The 26,115-nt window shown below is 37.0% G+C and overlaps 1 long non-coding RNA gene across 1 annotated transcript; it reads right to left on the bottom strand.

The window, feature by feature from the left end:
* Positions 1-10,615: 10,615 nt before the first annotated feature.
* LOC123865717 lies at positions 10,616-25,881 on the bottom strand. The gene is made up of 3 exons (XR_006796033.1): positions 25,872-25,881; positions 24,870-24,875; positions 10,616-10,670 (listed from the first exon to the last, which is right to left on the bottom strand). It is a non-coding gene; the product is annotated as an uncharacterized LOC123865717 (long non-coding RNA).
* Between the last annotated feature and the right edge of the window lie 234 nt (positions 25,882-26,115).

The following is a 26,115-nucleotide window of genomic DNA, read 5'->3' as shown; positions in this document are numbered from 1 at the left end:
AATTGGTGTAAAATGTTCTTTTATAATTAAGTCTCAGTTAAATAAATAAAAAATAAAAATTATGGGGAATATATGGATCCATACTAATATTATAAATGCAAAAGTGTGTCTGTCTGTCTATCTGTCTGTCTGTCTGTCTGCTACCTTTTGACGAAATTTGGTACAGAGTTAGCTTATATCCCGGGGCCGGACATAGGCTACTTTTTATCCCGGCAAACATTTTTTAAATAATAAATAGCGAGCAAACGAGCAGGTGGGTCATTTGGTGTTAAGTGATTACCGCCGCCATTTTCAGCACCAAAGGTACCGCCGACGCGATGCCGGCCTTTCAGGAATTCGTTGGTCCGCCCATTGAATAACCTTATGTTGTAATTTATTGAGAATACCGCCGATGGGTTGTATGTTGATTCCACAGTTTGCATGTGCGTGGATTTGGCGAAACGGGCGGTCGAAGTGCACCAGGCACCCAGGTGAAATTGCTTGCGGTATGCAAAACTTTCAATGGCAACCTGGTATCAAAAGGTAAAGTTGCCTAGTTAGTAGGCAAAGTTAGGAACCCCAGTCACTAATTGAGTCGGCAAATGAACCTAGCTTATTGGTCAATTCAGGTCAATCAGATTTGATTCAAACATTATATGCTAAGTCAATGATTACTGGGGCGACACTATTAATCATAGAGCTCGTAGCATGGCATTATTATGTCGCAATGTACGTAGACAATGATAGATCGTACGGTAATCGTACGACGGGCGTCCGTGTCCGTATATTGTGTTACACCACGTACGATAAGAGGTAATTTATGGATTGTGTAAACACTGTTACAATATAGAGAACGTAAATAAAGCGATTAGAGAACTTACGTAAAATTTATTTAAATCAATACTTAACGAAACTTAAGGAAAGATGATTTTACGAATAGACTAAATTTTAAATAATAGATTAAATATAACTTTAGTTCTTATAATATTATGTATGCTTTATTATTTGAGCTAAAACAGTGGCCGAATTCGTATACCTACCAATGTTTAACGTGCATTAAACTGTTAAACATCGGTTGAAAAATTCAACCACCGACTTAACGTGCATTGAACTGTTAAATATCTACATCGAATATAGGTTGAGGAATTCGGCCACCGACTTAATGTAAATGCGCCCTTAGTATTTTTTCTTATGCATTAATTTCAATTTAGTTATTATTTTGCCAGTAATAAACTCAATTGATTTAAATAAATCTCTGCTTACAAGTCAACCAGTCAAGCTGAATCTTGTATGAATTTTGTAGCTATACTCGCGTCGATTTCAGACCGATTTTTGTCACGAACCATCAGAAGTTCTATTCATAATGTCTTTTACTTCTGCCCGGCTAGCATGGGCAGTAGATAAAAATTATATCCCCGATTATATCCACTGATTTCTATGACATCAGTGGATATAATCGGGGGGTATAACTTTATCTACTGCCCATGCTAGCTGGGCTGGAGTCTGAAGTACTAGTCTAAACGTTATTTGCGGGCTTCATTGTTCAACGGGACTTGAAGCGATTGTTAATGAAGTAACATTATCGAGTGGCTGAATAAACTGTAATCGGTACAGTTTGTCGTTAACCCGCAATAATGGAGATCGAACGGGTGTTGGTCGCAAAGTGCCGCACTGATCGCCCCGGAGAGGGGCATCGGTTTGTTTTCAATTTAAACTTCAATGGCTTTTTGTGTATCAGTAGCAAACTTTGCAGCGGGGACCATCTCAGTTATATCGACTTTTGCGATAGTATTTGAAACTTGTAGATATACCTATTTATAACCCAGCAAAAAACTTCCTCATCCACCCGCTCCCCGCTACCTTCTTCAGGTCATCGGTCCAGCGGGCTGGAGGTCGTCCCACACTGCACTTACCGGTACGCGGTCTCCACTCCAGAACACGTCTGCCCCAACGGCCGTCGGTTCTGCGACAGACATTTTCAGAACCGACGGTCGTTGAAGAAGGCGGAGGACCGTGTTTGGTGGCGCACTCTTGGAAAGGCCTGTGTCCAGATGTGGACGCTTATAGGCTGATAGAATGGAATGGGATGGAAAAATAAACTTTCTTAGACTATGCAAGGTTGAGTAAGATTAACTCTCAGCTTCAAATTAGCTCTAAGGATAGTTTCGTCGATTATTGTTTTTTCTGTGCGCTCCATTCACGCTTCAATATTAAACCGAACGTGCGTACGCGCGCTCAATCCAGCGTGTTCCTAGCGACACCAATAGGTCAGTCAATACAGTCAATAGTACTCTGTGGTCAATACACAGTTATACTGATATGTTATCTCATGCAACTCACCCTTAGGTATGTGAGCATAAGCGCGTCTAGGCTCGCAAGAGATGCGCGTTCCTTTCTTTTCTCTGAAGTTAGCTTTTACTTGATCTGGTATAAATAAAGCTTAGGTAAGCTGTTAAAACTGACTTTCAGCCAATATCCAATATAATATTTTCAGCCTACTTTCTACACTATTTCACTTATATATACAGTTCCCAAACAATACAGAAAACTGTTTAGAAACAATACATTCAACCATAAATGGTTAACTATTTTGTTCCAACTGTTAATAGTGGTTTTTTGGCAAAAATAGGACAATCTAGTGCGTTTTTGAGCTTGGTTAAGAGGGGTCTCTCCGTATAGAAACGTAGTTCCAGATTTCTGTTAAAATATTCGGTTTCAAAGTTACGCGGTCTTAAAAATTCACATACAAATCTTTGAGCCCCTGTAATTTTAAAACTACATATTTTTTGAAAAATCTAAAACACCACAGGCACAGATATTATTTTTTAGAATATGTCTGCAAAATTTCATGGACTTTGGTTGCTTAATATTCAAATGAAATTGGAACTAAGTTTGTATGGAGTAAGTGACGGAAAGAGCCCTGTTAAGTGTATGTTTTGGAAGTTGCAGGTGGTAATTATACCGACCAGAACAAATGCTACGTAGTCTTATACGCAGTGCATAGGGTAACGTGCGCAGTTCACACGTTTCAATCCAACTGGGTGACTTACGATTCCAAAGAGCATAGCATTGTTTGTAGAGTAAGAATATTAAGCTTAAGAGGGCTCTCTCCGTCACTCATTTCATACAATCGTAGTTCCAATTTCATTTGAATATTAGGTAACCAAAGTCCATGAAATTTTGCAGACATATTCTAGAAACTAATATCTATGTCTGTGGTTTTCCAGATTTCTGTTAAAATATTCGGTTTCAAAGTTACGCGGTATTAAAAATTTTCATAGAAATCTTTGAGCCCCTGTAATTTTAAAACTACATATTTTTAGAAAAATCTAAAACACCACAGACACAGATATTAGTTTCTAGAATATGTCTGCAAAATTTCATGGACTTTGGTTGCTTAATATTCAAATGAAATTGGAACTACGATTGTATGAAACGAGTGACGGAGAGAGCCCTGTTAACTAGGCTTAACTTTGCAATAATTATAACTTAGGGACAACTAGGTACTGTTTAGTAAGCAAACAAGCTAAGCTAGGATATTTGCATTCTAAATGGTTTTTATGGCTTCGTCGGCGAATAATAATGTACCTAATCGTCGACTTCGTTGGCAAATAATAATGTAGTCATAGCAACTTTCATGTTATCAAATTGTTGAAAGAAAAATACGTGAATTTTTCGCTGTAATTTGTGCTTTACACAGTGGAAATATTATGGATATGTATTGTATAGAATTTTGATTCGCTGCCAATGTGAATCGACTCTTAGGGGATGAATTTTCGAAAATCTCCGTTATACCTAGGAGCTTCTGTGCAAAATTTCATGTTTCTTGTGTCCACCGTTGCTAATTAATATTAAAATTTATATTATTAAGTAGATAAGGCAGATGGTTAATTATTTTGTCGACACATAACATTAAACTTTGTACTAATGGAGCTTCTCGTAAACATTATATCCTACATTTGGCTCAAGTGAAATGATTTTTTAGGGTTCCATACCTAAAGGATGCCAACGGGGCCCTATTACGAAGCCTCCAATGTCTGTCAGCCCGTCTGTATGTTAGCGGGCTGTAACTCATGAACCGTAATAGGTAGAGAGTTGAAATTTTCACAGAATGTGTATTCCTATTGCCGCTATAACAAAAAATCATAAAAATTTCAAAATGACCCTTCGTGTGCGACTCCGACTCGCTCATGACCGAGTTTTTAGAGCAAATACGAAATGAAGGAAAATGGTTTTTTTTTTAATATAAGATAGCGAGCAAACGAGCAGACGGGTCACCTGATGTTAAGTGATTACCGCCGCCCATGAATATTTGCAGCAACAGAGGAACCGCCTTTCAGGAATTTGTTGGTCCGCCCCATGTTGTATTCTAGTGTCGTAATCTAATCGTGTTCGTAAAGGCAATGTGTATCATAACACAAGCAATAACAAGTGTAAATTAAAAATTTATAACACCCCCGACAAGTGAAGGTTACAGTAAGAACTAGAAAAGAGCTGATAACTTTCAAACGGCTGAACCGATTTTCTTCTATTATAGCTAAGAACACTCTCGATCAAGCCAACTTTCAAACAAAAAAAACTAAATTAAAATCGGTTCATTAGTTTAGGAGCTACGATGCCACAGACAGATACACAGATACACAGATACACAGACACACAGATACACAGATACACACTTCAAACTTATAACACCCCTCTTTTCGGGTCGGGGGTTAAAAATCACAGTAGACTGGTACATTCGTAGCTATTGTAATAACTCTACCGTGACCCAGTGCTATAAGCGTGATCCGTGTATTTATACCATGGTATTTGCTGATACCTATTCAGCACAAAACAACCCGCTAAGCGTTGCCTTTTTGTCTGTTTTACGTGAATTGGAACAGGAAATAGGAGTTTTGTATATTATGTCGTGTTACAAACATATAATTTGCTCAGTTGATTTGTTGCAAATGAAAAATATAAGGTGGTTATTTTTTGCGCTTAGAGACTAAAGAAAAATATAAAACGACCAGTCAAAAATCAAACACAATTATTACCTTTAATAGAATAGATGGTTAAGACGTTTGCCTCCTATATAGGGGTCCAGGCAAGGATTTCTAACTTTTCGCGGATAAGTGCGTTTTAAGTAATTAAATTCTTTAAAATAAATCATTTCCTTTAGATATTGAAAGATTAGAAATAAACTAGCTGTCACAGCAATGATATCAAGATCGTAAAACTGTTGAAAAAGTAAAGGTAAGTTAGGTCCCTAAAATTTACGAACCTGCAAGTAGGTAAGTAGGTATGGCGCACAGAAATAAAAAAAATGTACGACGGCCTATGAATATTACAGACGCAATACTGTACGTATTCGTGCCTACTCTGAATGACTGTTGTTGGCGCTAAGTTTTGCCTTTTTAACCGACTTCAAAAAAAAGAGGAAGTTCACTATTCGACTGTTCGTATGTGTGTTTTTTTTGTATGTTTGTTACGCGATTACTCCGCCAAATATGAACCGATTTTGATAATTCTTTTTCTTTTGGTAGGTCACACTTTCTCCAAACTAAAATGGGCCACCATTTTAGTTTGGAGATGGAGAACAGAACTTCTAAATGGATAAGAGTAAATTGTTCGTGATCAGTGTAATAGTTTAGAAAACAGTAGGTTTAATTAATTATAATTATAGTATTCTGTGATAATAGACAAATTTTCGGCATTGGTTGTGAGATTTTGCACGTTCGACCCTCCAATGGCCAAGTAGAAAAGTTTTAACAAAAGTAGAAGAGTTAAAATAAGCAAGCAGTCGCTCACTATACACAAGGTTTTACTAAAAGTTATGAGGATTGAGCCGATATTTTAAACGGAGTATATTTAGGAGAAGTTGCGACTTTGCAAGATAAATTAGCCTCCACCCGGCTGCCGGTGGGTAAATATTTGGCCGGATTTTGCCGAACACCCTGATATTTGTAACGTTTCAGGGACAGAGGGTTATTGCGCAACACTTTCATAGTCACAATCACCTTGAATAAAACTGATACAAGTGTAAATTAAAAATTTATAACACCCCCGACAAGTGAAGGTTACAGTAACTAGAAAAGACCGAAAAGACCTGATAACTTTCAAACGGCTGAACTTATTTTCTTGGACTATTCCGCGCCTACTATCTAAAGTATCTGAGTTTTCCAAAACATCATTTTCAAATAAATAATTATGTATTTAGGCAACGTCCATCTTGACAGCTTGACATTTGTCAATTGACATAATATTATGAACCTAACGGTTATCTAACCTTCTTTTCTACAAGAAAACTAGAAAAGAGCTGATAACTCTTAAACGGCTGAACCAATTTTTTTGGATTATAGCTAAGAACACTCTCGATCAAGCCACCTTTCAAACAAAAAAAAGTAAATGAAAATCGGTTCATTCGTTTAGGCGCTACGATGCCACAGACAGATACACAGACACACAGATACACACGTCAAACTTATAACACCCCTCTTTTTGGGTCGGGGGTTAAAAATGACTAAGCGTACAAGGTACTTAATAATTAATATGTAGGTAATTATACTAGAGGATGCCGGCGAGATGAAGATCCCGTGAGAACTTTTTGATTTTCCGGGATAAAATGCCTATGTCAATTACAGGAACGCAAGCTACCTCTGGACCTTTCATACAAATCGGTTAAGCAGATGGGTTTTTAGGAATCCCGTGGGAACTCTTTGATTTTCCGCGATAAAAAGTAGCCTATGTCTGTCCCCGGGATATAAGCTAACCTTGTACCAAATTTCGTCAGAATCGGTTAAACTGTTAGGCTGTGAAAAGGTAGCACGCAGACAGACAAACAGACACACTTTCGAATTTATAATATTAGTATGGATTCCAAGATATCGATTTAATTTGATTACATCCATATCCACCCTTCTATACTTATAAAACTGCGGAAGTTTGTCTGTCTGAAAACTTTTCACGGCCTATCCGATAAGCCAATTTTAATGTTTGGTACACAACTTACATCCCAGTGAAGAACCTAGGCTACTTTTGGTCTCGGAAAATCAAAAGGACCCCACGGGATTTTTAAAATTCAATTCCACATCAACGAAGTTGCGGGTATCATTAACTTGGTTCAAACAATACAGCTTGCTACCATACTACATACTATAGACATAATATACTACTAGCTGATATCCGTGACTTTGTCCGCGTGGATTTAGATTTTTAAAATACCGTTGCAACTCTTTGATTTTCCGGGATAAAACCTTAAGTCTCTCTCCAGGTCTTTAACTTAACCATGCAAAAATCACGTCAATCCGTTGCTCCCTTGTGACGAGATTGAAAGACAAACTAGCTAAGCAACAAACTAATTAACCTGTACGGGAGCGTGGCTGTGTGCTCGACCGTACCAATAGGGAAATTTCCCAACCGAGCGGTGTTGTGCTCGGTAGCGCCAGCTGGGCCGACGGTAGTACGTTGAAACTTCTATATATAGTCCAATTTGGTAAACGCTCTGTCGATGCGATGCGATGTTTCTCCTTGTATGCCAATTAAGCTACCCGTGCTGCCATCTAGGCCGTAGGTCGTGTATCGAGCGTTGTTGATTGATTGAGTATAGAAGCGACATCTTCTTGCGAATGTGGCAACCGCTACAAACCCATAAACCAATAAACCAACACATTTTCGAATTTATATACCTAATATGGGTAGTAAAGGGTAGTGAAAGGTAGTGATGGGCAGTGATGGGCAGTGATGGGTAGTTATGGGTAGTGATAGACTACTTACTGCCTAGATTTCCTCGTTACGGATTTTGCCTTCAGAGAAACACCTAACGTAGATAGAATAGAAATTAATTCATGAACCTTTTTGTCCCCGAGCCAACATTGTGTTCACAATACAATATGTACGTAGTATTAACTAACTGAACTATCTCCCAACAAAACGTCTCGGTAAGGTAAGCCCCGAAACCTTATAATTAATTAATGGAACCTCCATTGTACCAAGTGGGGTATGGGATCTCACAGCTTTAGTCGTAATTTATAGCTTTTAACGTCTTAATACTGTTCTAACACTAGATTATCCCAGCCTTTGCCAAAAACAATATTCTCGTAGAAAGATACAAATTAGTTTTGGCCCTTTGTATGAGCTTATCTCTGAATATTTTCATGAAACTAACAACGACGAAAAATATGCGTATGGACGTAACTACTGGATGGATTTGGCTAAAAGAAATGGAGATAGATTTTACTCTGGATTAACACATAGGCTACTTTTTATCCCGGAAAATCAATAAGTCCTCACAGAATTTCCAAAAGCCTATATCGAACGAAGTCGCGGGCATCAGCTAGTAATATGATAAAGCTAAGTTTCAGAATATAAACTGAACGAATAGGAATTCGCACTGACCCAATTCTAAAATCCTCGTTCATTGTTGAAAAGATGTATTTCCGTTCGCTTAAAATATTCAATTTCAATTTTGGTTATAGTTCGCGATGGTTTGTATTTTAAATTCGTAGCTTTCTACCTGTCTTCCTGCCTCGTATCTAGGACGTGAAGATGTTTTCATTTTTTGGGTTCCGTACCCGAACGTTGCCAACGGGACCCTATTGATCCTCCGTTGTACCATGTACGCCCGTCCAGAGTCCAGACGTCCAGCCGTCTAACGGCCGCTGACAGACAGACGCGTCTGTCTGTCTGTCTGTGTCTCATAAACCGTAATAGGTAGAGAGTTAAAATTTTCACAGAACGCGTATTTCTATTGCCACTATAACAACAAACTATAAACATTTCGAAATGGCTGCCAAAAAAATTAAAAAAATTAAAAAGCGTTACTTCTTTTAGGAGGGTACGGAACCCTTCGTGTGCGAGTCCAACTCGCACTTGACCGATTTTTCCCTTAATCAGAACTAGCTGATGCCTGCGATGTCATCCGCATGCATCAGCATTCCTCGAAAGTTCTTCGATTTCTGAAAAGAAGCCTGTGCCACTCTCCAGTGCTTTGACTATATTACCCATACATAAGATACGTCAATCCTTTGCTCCGATAGGTTCAAAGACACACCCACAAACAAACACACTTTCACATTCATATTATAGGTAGTGATAGGTTACCACCTTTTTATAATATTTTCCAAACATCATCTATTTCAAATTATTAATTACTAATAGTTGATGCCCTAAGCATCGCCCGCGTAGATTTAGGTTTTCGATGATCGCATGGTAATTTTTTAATTTTCCGGGACAAAAAATATCCTATGTCCCCGGGATGCAAGCCATCTTTGTACCTACTTACCAAATATCGTCATGGGTTAAACGGATAAACCGTGAAAAGCTAGCAGATAAACAGACAGGCAGACGCACTTTCGCATTAATAATATTAGTGTAGATTTAGGTACAAGGGGAGACAAGCGAGCTAACTTAGAAAATTTATGGTAGTTTAATCAAAGCCATCATTATCACCCTAAGAAATCGGTTTTTTCAATCCTATTGCGCAATAATAGTGATAAAATGGGCGTTGGTTGCAAAGAGCTGTGTTGATCGTTTCTTCAAAGGCTAGGTTTATTTGTGACATAATATTTCAATGTTAGTAATTTACGACCTTAAAGCAGACTAAAGAGAGTTCGAATTCCATTAAGCAATATGAAAGTAGTATTTTTAAAAGCTATTATCGAAACAATTACCGCTTGAAGATCAGATTGTTATGAAAGCATTCACGAGTTCAAGCTCGATGTATAATTAGAAAATCCTTTGAGAGAAATTGACTAAAAATTGTTTTTCGTATTTGTTATAGAATTTTTTTACCTATTTTCTTTTACTCACGAACCTAATATACGACAAACTTTTAATTGCCATAACAGGGCGAATACCTGTAGAAAAGGTTTATTATTTAGTTAGAACTCAAAGCCACACAATTTGCGCAGTTGTTCGACAGCTTTACAAAGCTGTAGTGGCGTCTACTAAAAGAATTGGTCAAGTGTGAGTTAGACTCGCAAACGAAGGGTTCCGTAGCTACCATCGTATATAAGAAATAATATTTAGTTATTAAATTATTATTATGTCATATATTACACGTGGATTAAGTTACTGGCATCAGCTAATAAAATAGAATTTTCATACATAAGTATTATATTATTATTCATAATCAACGCGGAAAAAAACTTCGAAAACTGTTAAAATATAAAATGAAAACCCGCTCGAATAGGCGTGAATATCGATGGGATTATCTCAATCGTTTACTAATGTAAAACTTTTGAATGGTCTATCATTCGAAGTAGATACATTGCATTGGGAATCCCATTATATTGCAGCAATAAGCAATGAAAATGTATATCTTTGGCGCCGCGTGGAGTGCATCAAACGGCCAACTCCGAGTTAGCACTGCAATTCAATTTCATGGTGAATTTACTGAGCAGTCTTAGTATGGTGTGATGTGGTATAAAACATAAGAGAAAGCGTTATTATTGGCAAAAAAACAATAGGAATACCTCAACTTAGATCTGTAGTATAGAAGCAGGCGTTATTTTGCGGAAGTCCATGATTTCTAGATACACCATACAGATTTCTACAAATTCAACAAAGTCTACATTTTCAACAAAGTCTACTTTGCAATTAGGCATTGTAAGGTCTACATCTCCTGAGGATGCTCCGGTGTCGGGGCGAAACGTGCGTCGAGTGGTGTTGGGATTTGTGAGGTGCTACGTGGTGGTGGTCCGTGTGGCTTGCTTGGTGGCTGGCTTTTCCTGCATGTTTATCAGTGGGAGGGCGGGCGGTGCATGTCGCATGCTGCATGTTGCACCATACAGATTTCTTTGGTTTGCTGGATTATAGCAAAATAAGCTTTTGGTTCCTTGTATGTCAACTTAGATCTGCTTTGTCATAGTTTTAATCGATTGGCGTCCACTGACAAACAAGGTCTCTTGCAACGATTTCCACAGAACACAAGCGATGGGTAAGCGCCGCGTCGTTTGACTATGAATTACAGCGGTATTGTTTGAGATTATCCCTAAACTTAGTATGGTGTATTCCAACACTACGCTATTCCGATGCTAGATTGCTTCCTAGACACATAGTTATAGATACTTGGAACCTGAATACAGTTAGACCACGATTCTACAACCTTTACAAATTCTAATACCTAAAGTTAGTTAATCTGCTTTGACATCGGTTCAATTGATTGGCATCGACTGGCCTTGTTCGCCTTTCGCAAAGATTTCTACAGAATACGAGCGCTGAGCAAGCACTGCTTAAGCCCAGCAGATCGTGACGATTTTCCTTGATATTATTATCTGCCAACACTACACAAAAGGATCATATGCATTGGCTTAGGCAAATGCTAGATCACCATATAGAGACATTTAGATCCTTTTTACCTGAATGCTTATCGGTTATTAGCCACACCAACGTAGCAACTTTTTAAGTTATGCCAGTGTTTATTCTCCAGAACTTGTCATATGAAACAGTGGGGTTAAATAAAAAGAGCAAATCAGTATAATCGCACTAATTTATTTTATCACTTCACTCAACACACTAATAATTACTCTCATATATTTGTTACTACTACACTTATTTACTTATTACACATTTATTACACACTTATTTACAGAGACCGGCAGTATTTCAGCTTATAATGCGTACGATACAATAATAATCCTAAAAATGAGCTCGCAGGGCTTTATATGGCGTTATCCCCACCGAAGGCATTCGGCAGTTGTTGCTGAGTGGCGTTCGGCTGTCAATGGCGCTGGCGTTGGCGTTCAATGGCCACTAGGCTATGATTGGCCGGCGTTTGGCTCGGCTTGACTCGGATAGTCTGGTTGGCGTTGGCGCGTTGCGATTGGCTGAGGCGGTGTGGCGTTACATTCGGCCGTCCTGAAACAATGAATTGCTCCCGCAATGGGAAAATGCTTGGTTAGCTTTCTGGTAGGCAATAGCTCAATAAGGTCTTCGGTTTCAAGTTATTTATCGGAACAGTTAGCACTGTTGGATATAAGAACCGTAGGCGTTGTGATATGGCTTTAAAGAGTTTGCTCAGGCATACTACAAGCTCTGTAGCCTCGAAATCCCTTAACACTGCGGGTTCTCTTAGTGCCTACCAGCTTGGTTACGAAAATGAACCTGAGTAAATGCTATCAGTGTTTACTTTTGTCGCAATGCTTGTGGGAACTTGCCACTAAATAACTAAATTCCTTTGTTATAATTAAATGAAATATTAATTTTATCAGTTACATTATCTAGTTAGCTTTATCCTATCGCTTGCTATCCTTTACCGAGCATTTGCCTTGTTACGTATAACCTCCCAGAGTTTGCTAATTTTACATTAATAGCAACATGGCATCGTGACCTAGGTAAATACCAAATTATGGATATCACATTCATTGAGAGTATTTTCAGTAGTCCAAATAATATCAGTTAACAGTTTGTCCAATCATTTTATTCGCAGTCTCGCTAGGGCCTGTGGCACAACGCGTTTGACATGGTCTGGTTAGTGCTTGGCTTGGCTTGACTAGGCACTTGGCTCGTGGTAGTATCATGGAGGTCAAAACATACCTAACTATTAATCAGTCGACACTCGAAAACTCTAAAATGTCTACTAGTAAAAGCATTCTTATGGTCACTTTATAAGTTTGCTAGGATGTTCAAATAAGCCAAATTATGTATAATATTCTACGAAACTGATCGTTTTCGGCTAGTAACAAATTTTGCAAAAGCATCTGTAATAATCAAATTGTACCTATACTACTGATGAGCGATATCCTTTCGCTGTCTTACAAAATGGTTTTACAAAATGTGGTCAGTATGAATTCTACAAAATTCTAATCCAATGCTATTGTTCTGTGATCTAAACTGCAATCTTATCTACTTTAAAACCAAGACGAAACAAAAGAACATTATTTAATTTATAAATTATTATCGTTTTTCAGTTGTACTATTTTTCCACGTTTTACTTTAGAGACATTTTTGAAAGAAAAACCGTCAACAGACTGGCTTGTAGAAAGGAAGTGAATAGCTTCTCGTGAAGCTGTGAATGCTATTACTCTGACTTGAAAAGGAATCTCACTTAAATCCTTGCAGGGAGATCTCTCAACGAGCAACGAGATGAAAGTACTCCTATCGAAAGTAAAACTTGGCTTTCGAAAGTAAAAATTGGCTACCGAAAGTAAAACTTGGCTATCAAGTAAAACTTGGCTACCGAAAGTAAAACTTGGCTACCGAAAGTAAAACTTGGCTACCGAAAGTAAAACTTGGCTACCGAAAGTAAAACTTGGCAACCGAAAGTAAAACTTGGCTACCGAAAGTAAAACTTGGCTACCGAAAGTAAAACTTGGCTACCGAAAGTAAAACTTGGCTACCGAAAGTAAAACTTGGCTACCGAAAGTATAACTTGGCTACCGAAAGTAAAACTTGGCTACCGAAAGTAAAACTTGGCTACCGAAAGTAAAACTTTAACAGAAAGTAAGACTTGGCGGCAGAAAGTAAGACTTGGCTGCAGAAAGTAAGACTTGGCTGCAGAAAGTAAGACTTGGCTGCAGAAAGTAAGACTTGGCTTCAGAAAGTAAGACTTGGCTGCAGAAAGTAAGACTTGGCTGCAGAAAGTAAGACTTGGCTGCAGAAAGTAAGACTTGGCTGCAGAAAGTAAGACTTGGCTGCAGAAAGTAAGACTTGGCTACTGTCTTCACTTCGGCATCTATGTAATTCCGAAAACAGTTCACGATTGAATTTAGGTAATACAGGATCATCAGTTAAATAACAGTTTTCTATTCCATTCCTATTCCCTACTATGTAAGCTACATAACCAGGCAGGCATACTAACACCAACTGAACTCAAGATATTATGTAAAATGTCAGTCTAGTCGGCTTAGTGAAAATTCTTACGGTACGTCCGGTCCACCTGACTAACAATGAACGGCACAAAGCTAAATCATGGCTGTAATTAAAAGTGCCACTTGAACTTTCTACTTACATTATGATTGGACCGACAATCTAAAGGTAGAATGATAAAATTGACTCGATTGAAAGCTTGTTGGCAAAAGTACGTAACGTACATGCTGCCTACCATAGAGATATTATGCTGCCTACAAGCACTACTTTTTTTCTAAAATGACAAAAGCATTATCAAAATCATAAGGATGTCTAACTGGTAATAATTATTATTACGTTTCCTCCAAGTGCCCGATTCTGCCTACATTACACTACCTATTTGTATTTACTCATACGCTGTGCCACTGGCATGTATATTATACGAGACAGTCCCAAAGCCGTAAGTAAGATCTACTTACTATGCTCTCAATCATTTAAAGAATGTGATTTAAACTACAAGTTACAACACGTACAGACTTCATAAACACCAACTTTTAGTAAAAATAAAAGAACAGTCATACCATACAGCATAAACGCTTAACAGCGCTTATGTGACCCCAAATAGGCGACAATGCGGCGGCTTATAGATACCCATTGGCTGCAACCCTGCATCGTTAGCGCGCCACGATGAGGTGCCTCGCAGTGACGCGCTCGGCATCAGGTACACAGCGCACAGCAAAGCATCAGTGGTGACCATCGTAGGCGATGACGTTTGCACTTCATGAACTCACCAAAAATTCCGAGAAAAGAAAGATAAGCACAATATTATTGTTTGACTACAAGTAGCTCCCAGTCGATTCATAAAGTACGTCTGCCCCAATTATGAAGATCTATATTCATATTACATAACAATCATAACCACATGAAAATTAATTTCACAAGAAACTCAAAAGTGAACATCATAAAATAATTCGATTTTACATTCAAATTGCGATCGCCATGCTATATGCAAGTGTGCTCATCAACCGATTCTGACGTAAATGATATTATTGTACCCTTAAAAATAATTTATAGGTACCCCACACGTACCCAGTGTTGTCTGTATGACTGCAGCGGGAATATCACTGACGACGCGAAAAAAATAACCTTAAAGGTTTATAGAACCTTATACTATGACTGAGCCTTGTGCAAATAAAAACACTAATAGCGTCAAAGCTTGTTTCTTAAAAACTTCTGGTTGAAATTTGCGGGTAGTCTGAGAACTATTGTTACCATCCGATATACTAAAATTTTTTTTTTTTATTAATTGCTGCAAAAGTAGGGATTAGGCGTTTAATCAGTATGTATTTGTGTCAGTTCATAACCTCTCAACAATTTTAACCGATTTTGATAAATGATACGTCATTCGTCTTGATGGCGTGTGTGTCAATGGATACATAAAATTCTTTAAACAATCAATGTGGTGGATTTTATAAGATTTAATGTAAGAGCCGAAAAATATGCAGCGCAAACAGCAGTCGGGAGTTTTTATTTTTTTACTATTTAACTTAGTGAATTACTTGTTAACTTTTTCGTACCGGTAGCACTCTAGAATTAAACTGCGAATTCAAATTGCGGGTATCTCAGCGAGGTGCAACGTGAAAAGTGGATGGTTGAGCGGGTTTTTACCTAATTCGATAAAAAGTTGACTAAATAAATTGGTTGAAATTTTAGCATTAGTATTTACCGCCTTTATTTCATCAGTTATATACATACAGCACGTGTATTTTTGTTAGGAAAACTGTAAATAAAACAATACACACGAATATCACATTCACAAAAATTAAAACTAAAACTCGTCGAGCTAGCTACCTTGCCTTACCCAAAACTAGAACAATTTATGGCAGAAAAACCCTTACCTATGAAGGAGCTAAACTGTACAACAAAATACCTGCACACATAAAAAAAAATGTACACTCATTCAATCCATTTAAAACTGAATAATTAGCTGCTCACATTATGAGTAATGCGAACTACTTCAGCAAATGCGCTGAATGAGTACTTCATTAAATGGCGAATATTGTAAACTTTATTTTCTCATGTAAATGACCTTTTTTTTTATGAGAATACGTCTTTAAACCTAAACCTTTATTTGACGGTCAGATATGCCACAAATTATAGTTATATTTTTAGCTTCAGCTATCACTCAAACCATTCACTCTATCCGCGAGCGTATAATGACCACCTATCATAACCCGCGTGCCCTAATACTAATTTCATAACCTCAAACAGGGTGTTAGCAATATTAACCTTTCACGGTCATCTCATCAGTAGAGGTTACAAACACGATCAACCTCATTACACTATGCATCAATATCATTAAAAACGGGATTAAAATTTAAAATGGAATAATGGATGGATCATACCTCAGTTATTACGCGTAGAAGTTGAGGGTAGATTGCCATCGGGCGTAGAAACCATGCACGCTGCAGATGAATGTACCTCCGGTTCAAAACTCTTCTAAGGACCTTCCGGGCCCCAGAAGTGGACGATCTTCATTGTCGCTTGATTTTTACACGGTGATTCGTTTCCCTCTTGCGGAGGAACAAAGTAGCCGGCATGTATTTGCCGAATCGTTAATTGGCGCGATTATGCATCATAACTTTCTTTATTAATCCCACTTCTGAGATGAAACAGTGGGGTTAAATAAAAAGAGCAAATCAGTATAATCGCACTAATTTATTTTATCACTTCACTCAACACACTAATAATTACTCTCATATATTTGTTACTACTACACTTATTTACTTATTACACATTTATTACACACTTATTTACAGAGACCGGCAGTATTTCAGCTTATAATGCGTACGATACAATAATAATCCTAAAAATGAGCTCGCAGGGCTTTATATGGCGTTATCCCCACCGAAGGCATTCGGCAGTTGTTGCTGAGTGGCGTTCGGCTGTCAATGGCGCTGGCGTTGGCGTTCAATGGCCACTAGGCTATGATTGGCCGGCGTTTGGCTCGGCTTGACTCGGATAGTCTGGTTGGCGTTGGCGCGTTGCGATTGGCTGAGGCGGTGTGGCGTTACACATAATTTGAACTTGTAGAGAAATTACTAGGGTAACTTTCCATCATCTGAAGTTTACCTACTTACTAACACAACAGAAGAAAACAGCAGAAAATATTATTTACTAGCTGATGCCCGCGATTTCGCCCGCGTGGATTTAGGTTTTTCGAAATCCCGTGGGAATTTTTTTTATTTTCCAAGATCAAAATTAGCCTATGTGCTAATCCAGGATATTATCTATCTCCGTTCCAAATTTCAGCCAAATCCGTCAAGTAGTTTTTGCGTGAAGGAGTAACAAACATACACACACACACTCATACACACAAACTTTCGCCTTTATTATATTAGTGTGATTAAAAAATATTATTATAATATCGCTTACGCTCCTAACAAGAAACTAAGTTTCACATTCCCTAATAGAAGGATACGCTACGGGTAGAGCGTCGATTTATCTTATATTGCCACTTACAAGTAATTTTGTACTGATTTTCCAGTAGCGGAAAGTTCTAGAATGTTTCGATCCCCTTTTAGAGCACGTTATAACTCATCAACTGTGTAATATTCATTTTGCTAAAGTTAGCATCTAAACGTAAAGTATGTAAAAAGCTTTTATAAAGTAGTTCATAACATAAATAGAATCATAATATTATGTATAACGAAGATGACTGAAATATGTAGATTTCTAATAAGAAATACTGGGAAGAGATTTGGTAAATGAATGTTACATTAGGGTATAATTTTTGATGCCATTGACAAAACCATAATATTATATGCATTAGGTATTTATCTTCTCATATAAAAACAAAAAATGTTTCTACCTACCTACGATTATGTCCGTTATAGAATTTGAAATCAGAACCAGATGTGCCCAAAACCAGTTTCATTAGAAAGGCAATAGTGCGAAGATGGTTATTTTATCTTTCGTCTTCCCTTCTCCTCTATGTATCTCCATTTTATGTAACATTCCATGATTTACCCTACACCCTGCAGATCAATTAATGTGGGACACAAATAACTCAAAGGACGCGACCTTACTAACCGACCATCAGACGTTATCGGCGCACTTTATAGAAGCGAAAGGCCGCAGCAATCTGATTAATCACGTTGTTCAAACGAGCTGAACGGGCGCAGTGATCTTTTGTAATTGAATTTGGCGTCAAATTAATAGCTGGCCTAAGTGTACTGAAACCGTAGAGCGACGATGGCGACATAGGGCAGAATTCTTTTTTTTTAAATTCAGATACAAGTTAACCCTTGACTACAATCTCACCTGGTGGTAAATGATGAAGCAATCTAAGATGGAAGTGGGCTAATCAGAACACTCAAATCGATTATCGAACGATAACTTACCGAATCGAGTGTTATGAATCGCCCGGATAGAAGATTATCTAGTTATTTGCGATTTAGCCAATTAATTTTTCCGTGAATTTTTTGTGATGTAATCACAAATTAACGGTTTTTGAATTTTTTCCTTTATTTGTGTTATAAGACCAAATTTCATAATTCTAGATCAACGGAAAGTACCTACCCCGTAGGTTTTCTTGACAGACATGATACAGACTGATAGACAGACTTTTTATTTTTGAGGAACAAACAGAACCCTAAAAAAGAAAAGAACAATCAAGTTTTGCAACTGAATCGATTGTTGCGATATGGCCAACCCCTTCCTTCCTTAGAGGTTTTCGTAGGCCTACGATCAAAATGGCCTGTAGTTAATTTGATTTAGTCGACGTTGGGACGCCTCATTAATATCCTGGCCATTTACTGTGATTATCTTTTAGGAGACTTGTCTATGGATGGGGGATCGTTTATTTTGGAACTGTCAGATGCCAGATAGTACTGTGGCTTAACTAGAAATGATCTTTTCTAAATTGGCTAGGGTCTGGTTACTATGACGGGACGTCGACCTCTGCATGGCCACGCATTTTTATATTCCAGTAAGATGCAATTTACATTAAGTACTTTAAATTTTTATAAATATAATATGTACCATTGCGAATAACCTAAATCTGCGCGGACATATTCGAGGGAAAAAGCTAGTTATTGTATAATACATTCGGTAGTTTGAAAAACCAATAAACTCAAATCATTTATTCAAAGTAGATACTATTGTATATTCCTTTTTGATGGTTAGAATTGTTAGATTTGTAAGATGAAAACATAGTAGTGTTAATTAATTACGTAAACTTAAAACTAAAGCTACGAGGGTTCCAAACGCGCCGAGATGGCAATCGGGGTATGAGGCGGGGGGACGCCCTGCACACCTGACTGACAACTCGACCTGTGGCGTAGTATAAGTACTTATATGTAAACTAAAGAGCAAACTTTTTACTTTCTACAAGTAAATAACAGAAGCTTAAGAAACACATTAAATTCGGAGTTTACAGGTACCTACAGAATTCCAAATAAGGGTGTAGAAAAAGAGCTAGTGCTTTACTGAACGATTTCTTTGTTTCCAAAAACGCTTTCATTAGTGCGATGCCCTCGAGATGGGCGGCCCTAATCACCTTGCCCTGGATAAAATAGGAATCAGCACATTACTTGCCACCCTAATGATAATGTGAAAAATGAGAGAGAAATCTGCTAAAATAGAGGCAAAAAACCTTAAATGCAATTTCATTGTATAGTCTCATTGAAAAATAAATAAAATAATGTCTCCTAACCGAATAGTCTGCCTTATACTAAAAGGTTTTTAAAAATTCAGTGGGAACTCTTTGATTTTGTGAAATAAAAACATATACCTAAATTCTTCAGGATGCAAGCTACTTATCTTTTTATAAAATTTTGTTTCAATCGGTGGAAAAGAAAAACAAACTTTTGCATTTATAATTAGTTTCTAACCCCCGACCCAACAAGTGTAAATTAAAAATTTATAACACGCCCGACAAGTGAAGGTTACAGTAACAAGAAAAGAGCTGATAACTTTCAAACGGCTGAACTCGATTTCTTGGATTAGGTATAGCTAAGAACACTCTCGATCAAGCCACCTTTCAAACAAAAAAAAAACTAATTTAAAATCGGTTCATTAGTTTACGAGCTACGATGCCATAGCCATAGACAGATACACAGATACACACGTTAAACTTATAATATTCCTCTTTTTGGGTCGGGGGTTAGAAACTAATTATCCCCTTCTTGGAATCAGTTAAAAGTACACTGCCCGGTAGGAAATATTGTAGGTACATCGAACTTAAGAAAGAGTTAACGGTTTTGTTGAGTTTTCTTTCTGTCGTTAAGACCGACGAAACATCACATAGTGACAGAGACTACGAAGAGAAGAGACTCTCTATTGTCGTTATTCCTCATTACTGAGGGTCGTGACCATTTTCCATTAATCCTATAATGGTAGTTCTCTTGGGATAATAATGCGGTGGGTTCCCAGATCCTTCCGCATACAACTCTCTAAGCGAACGAGATTACGAGAATTTGAGAAGAGTCTACGAAGCCGAAATCTTTTTCTACAGTTCGCTGTACAATATTTCCTGCCGGGCACTGTACAAAGCAGTGTGAGTGCTATTTATAACTTTCAAGAAGGATTCAAAGCTATAATGAGTTAAGTTTCTTAGAGTTGCGACATCTAAGAGCTGAAAATTTAGTAACAAAGTTTGATTGTATACCGAATCTAGACACAGGTATAAAACTAGTTACTTCTAGTCCGGGTCTTGACTCTAGAGCATTACCCTTGCTAAAGTTTGATTAATTGCGTTTTAAGGTGTCTTCAGATTCACGCGAAGTGGAATTTTGGATTGGCTCATGTGAAATGTGTAAAAACCACTCATACTTGCGAGGTGTCTTATATTAACACAGCTTCGGAGAATGAATACTTTAATTTAAGATCACAACTGTTTTATTTACTTAATTATTTTACAGTTACAAAAATTATTACAAGACGCCATGACACTTTGTAGAGTCGAAAGTCATAGATAGACTCACAGAAAACATAGACAAGTGAAATCTCTGATAAATTGCCACGAACATCTTTTATTAAATCTTATGCTGATTTTAAATAATCGTCCGTATTGTTTTCTTGACATGTTTTATACTGTTATTAGCTGATAGCTGAAGCTGCAGCTTCATCTCCGCGGATTCGGGTCTTTTAAAAATCACGCGGGAAATGTTTCATTTTCCGGGATAAAAGGTATCATAATATGTTTGTACCCAGGGTCAAAGTGTCTCCTTGCCAAATTTCATCAAGATGGATTGAGCTCTGAAATGGTATCAAATGATACCTTTTCACTTTTAAAATGTAACGAAACTAATTTAATCAAATGCATTTATTTATTTCATGTGGGCAGGACAGCATGTGCCACTTATGATATCTCAGGATTCTACCACCGGTTCGCAAAGGAGATTCCACTGAGAAGAACCGGCAAGTTAGTATAGAAGTATGTATGTATAGAAGCATGGATATTAGAATATATTCTTCATTTATCATCATAATAATGCTTTGGACGCATACGGGCTGATGGATTCATGAATCATAATTTTGTTAATCATTTCTTACCAACCAAGTGTAACCAATATTGTAGATGTAACCAAGTTCTTTTAAAATCGATTTTGAAAAACATCGATTTAAGCTTAAACGGTCGTCCAATATAAATATAGGTAGCTATAACATGAATAAAGCTAATTACAAAACTCCCGATGATATTATAAAGAATCTAAACGTCTCGATAATTTCTTGGAACAACACAAGAGCCGAAAGTCATTCAAAACAAATGCTCTTTTCTTAATAGATTCCAGAGTAATGCTGTTATGGACCAATTTAATTTGACCTTCACAAAACCCAAAGTCTCTAAATAAAGTTCATGGAAGTTAAGATAGGCGGTGTCCAAGTTTACTGGTTATGTCGAATAACGATCAAAAGGTCTGCGTTTCTATAATGGACGAAGTTTCTCAAAGTTTAGAGCATCTGTAATTGAGGGTGCTTCTTTTTTGAGATATAATGGACAAAGATTAGGCACCTATTAAAAATAAAGGACAACTTTCAAAATGGAGCTAACTTGGTGTCCATCTTAACTCTTATTAGACATAAATTATAGGCAATACCCATTTTCAAATACTCTACCCAAGCGAAGGCATTTATAGTCCTAGATAAATACTTAGAGTGTAAGATAATTAATAAAGTAATCAGACTATCACACTAATATTATAAAGGCGAAAGTTTGTGTATGTGTGTATGTTCGTTAGTCCTTCACGCAAAAACTACTGGACTGATTTGGCTGTTTGGAATGGAGATAGATAAAATCCTGGATTAGCACAAAGGCTACTTTTTATACCGGAAAATCAAAGAGTGTCCACGGGATTTCGAAAAACCTAAATCCACGCGGGCGAAGTCGCGGGCATCGGCTAGTTGTTGAATAAAATAATAGTTGGTCTGATTAAAGTCGACGAAATTAGAAAAAACCGGTCAAGTTCGAGTCGGACTCGCGCACGAAGGGTTCCGTACTATCGTACAAGATATACCTTTATGGAGAACTATGTGCTTTAGTGAATTAAATTTTTCGTGAACACATTTTAATTTTTTTATGTGTGATATTATACTTAACTACAAATTCACGGTTTTCCAATTTTTTTCTTTACTTGCACTATTAGACCTACCTACCTGCCCATGATTCTAGGTAAACGGGTATTATACATACTATAGGTTTTCTTGACAAAACACGACAGACGGACAGACAGACAACAAAGTGGAGACTCTGATAGAATATCTCAAAAGGAGAAACGGATTCTCCTTTTGAGATACGGAACCCTAAAACTAACGAATGCTGACTAAAATGGGTAACACTTTTAATTCGATTTTTGACGTCGAGAAGAATAGAACGTGTGCTAAACTGAAGATGTTTTTCATACAGTTAACTCTGCTCACAGTGCTGTTTTGAAAATTAGAAATCTTTCAAATGGTACTTACTAGCTAAATAACAAGAATAAATTAAACTTCCATCCTTCTGTTTCCTTAAATTATACTTACAAACGAAGCCAGAATAACTAATCAGTGTTTCTTTGAACTGTTGAATAAATTGAGACTTAAATCAGAATTTGTTAATACAAGTTAATTACAGGATTATGTTAAGCAAAACTTCTAGGACATTATTTTCGAATCTACCTTTGGTTTATATTTGGCTTTTCGAATCAATATTGAAACATGATAAAGATTAATCCAACTAAGTACTTTATAAATAAACTAGCTTTTGCCCCCGAATTGGAAACACATTGTTTTCTTTTAAGATAAAAGTAGGTTTGCCTGTTCTCAAAGTTCAAGGTACTTATATGCTTAGCTTCTTTAAAATTGGTTGAGTCAGTATTTAAGTGTTTTATAGTTTTACTTATCTACTTAAATAAATGAGCACGGTCTCCTCTTCTAAGAATGAGAAGGGTTTAGGCCATAGTCTGCCACGTTGGTGACCGAGTGCGGGTTGCCAGACTTCACACACTTTTGCATACATACAGGTTTTCTCACTATAATTTCCATCACCGTTAAAGCAAGTTATATTTAATTTATTGCTATATAACCTTACATAAAACCTATGTTTCAGTCGTATTTTCTCTCAGCCTATAATTACCTAACATTGATTTTAGAGAGAGTAATGAAGACGGGAATACGCCATATCTAATGAGCTTCTTAGAGGATTGGCTATATGAATTGTAAATGCCCCAATATTTAACTTCAAGAGAAGTGAAGGATTAATGGATTTCATAATTAACTGTGAAACGAAAAGGAATATTTCCTATAAAATGTCGCTTCAGTTTGAATTAATATTATCACACTTTACATTAATATTACAAAGACGAAAGTTTGTGTGTATGTATGTGTCACATACATACACACAAACTACTATGTGTGTATATGTGTGTTTGTTACTCTTTCACGCAAAAACTACTGAACGGATTTAGCTGAAATTCTTATTGGGGAAAGATTATACCCTGGATTAACGCAAAGGCTACTTTTTATCACAGAAAATCAAAGCGTTCCTACGAGATTTTGAAAAACCTAAATCCACGCGGACGAAGTCGCGGGCGTCAGCTAGCATTAATAATAATTACATTGAATAACAAATACTACAAAGACCACTTTATATTATATTTTATTTTCTGAAGATCTGTTTCAACATGTTTTAGTAAAATTTACTATTACATCGGTTACAAGTGTAAATTAAAAATTTATAACACCCCCGAGCAGTGGAGGTTACAGTAACTAGAAAAGAGCTGATAACTTTAAAACGGCTGAATCGATTTTCTTGGATTATAGCTAAGAACATTCTCGATCAAGCCACCTTTCAAACAAAAAAAAAAAAACTAAAATAAAATCGGTTCATTAGTTTAGGAGCTAAAATGCCACAGACAGATACATAGATACACATGTAAAACACCCCTCTTTTTGGGTCGGGGGTTAAAAATTTATCACAGTCAATTTTTATTAACCGATCTCCGTAATCTTTATTGAATTATCTCATAAAAGTTAATAACCCCAACGTTACTCTTTATGGTGACACATACAGAGTTGAATTTATGCGATTTCTTTTATGATCCCTAAGGAGTCATAGCTGAGTTTTTAGATGACAATAAACATCACAGTTACTTTTATTACGCCATGTTATTAATTTTAAATCGCATAATACTATATGTTGAGATTTAAGAAGTCATATTATGAAATGTAAAAAATATAAATGTTATGAAGTAGGGATACATCACTTCCGTATCCCTTTTCTTCTTTTCTCATCATCTTTAACTGAGAAACATAAATAAGGCTTTTGTAGGGACTTTGACAAGTTTACGGTCTTGCGCCGCCGCTATCCAGCGGCTCCCTGCGTCTCTTTTGATGTCACCTGTCATTGTGGGGTAGTTTGTCAAAGCTGCGCTCTCACCAGGCACCATTGCATCATAGATAAACTTTGGAACCATAACCTCTATTGATTTTTCAATCTATACGGCCCGCCATTGCCAGTTCAGGATTGCAACTCATTGAGCTACGTCGGTTACTCTGGTTTTTCTGCGTATCTTCTCATTTCTGGTTCAGTTAGAGACACAAGAAGCATAGCGTTCTCAATTGCCAACAGAGATACTGTGAACTTTCTTCTTTAAAATAATCTTAAACAAATTAATTAAAGATGTAGAAAATATTCACGAAGAAGGTATTTCATATAACACATTTATAAGCAATACTAAGAAAATTGAGGTTAACTATTTTTATAACAGCCTCGACTCAGGCTGTTAGTTGTAGGTTGTAGAGCTATAAATGTTCTACGCCAAGTGCTACGCTACTACGAAATATAATCATGGCTACATCTACGTCGCTACAAAGCGGCTACGAACTCTACGGCACTCACATGTCCAATAGACTAAACCAAAGTATGCGATACTAGTTCCTGCTGCACTCAAAGCAAGAAAGTTCTATTTTTTAACCCCCGACCAAAAAAGAGGGGTGTTATAAGATTGACGTGTGTATCTGTGTATCTGTCTGTGGCATCGTAGCTGCTAAACTAATAAACCGATTTTAATTTAGTTTTTTTTGTTTGAAAGGTGGCTTGATCGAGAGTGTTCTGAGCTATAATCTAAGAAAATCGGTTCAGCCGTTTGAAAGTTATTAGCTCTTTTCTAGTTATTACTGTAATCTTCACTTGTCGGGGGTGTAATAAATTTTTAATTTACACTTGTATATCAATAGATTTTCCTAGTCGCCTAATTCCCTAGAGCAGACATATACACACGCACAGCTTGAACAGTTGAACAACGTAATCGGACTGCTCGGATAGTCAGCAGTTGAAAAATGCCCGAGCCGACTGCTCGAGCAGTCTCATGTACGACAATGAATGTTCACAACGTTTTACATACATGTGCAAAAATTGTCCACGTCAGCAAGTTAAAGGTAGGTACGTAAACGAATTTCGAAAATATCGCTACAAACCATATTAATATATCCCGTACAAAAAATCACTTTTTTTGGGAGATTTCAGACATCTTAATTAACTTGTCTTTAGTAGGTTACGAACGTAATGAAAGCGATAAATAACTTTTCAATACGAAACGTTTGCCTGAAAATAATCCAAAGGGGAGAAGCAATGACAGTTTCACTTCTTCAAACTGTCACCCGGAGCGAATATCATCGTTATCGAAGGGTTTGACCCTTATTTGTGAGAAAATGTTTCCCATTGATACAGACAGACCCAACTTACAACCAAAAACGTATTTTTTGTTATATTTTTTGTATTATATTTATTGCATATTTGCATAGACCTACCATATTTGTTTATTTATTTTGGGTATTTGGTGCATTTCTTGTATATTTTGCAATAAATAAATTCTAATTCTAATTTTT

Source organism: Maniola jurtina, chromosome 5 (genome assembly GCF_905333055.1).
Source record: "Maniola jurtina chromosome 5, ilManJurt1.1, whole genome shotgun sequence".
Lineage (NCBI taxonomy): Eukaryota > Metazoa > Arthropoda > Insecta > Lepidoptera > Nymphalidae > Maniola > Maniola jurtina.
This window is presented reverse-complemented; position numbering and strand designations above follow the sequence as displayed.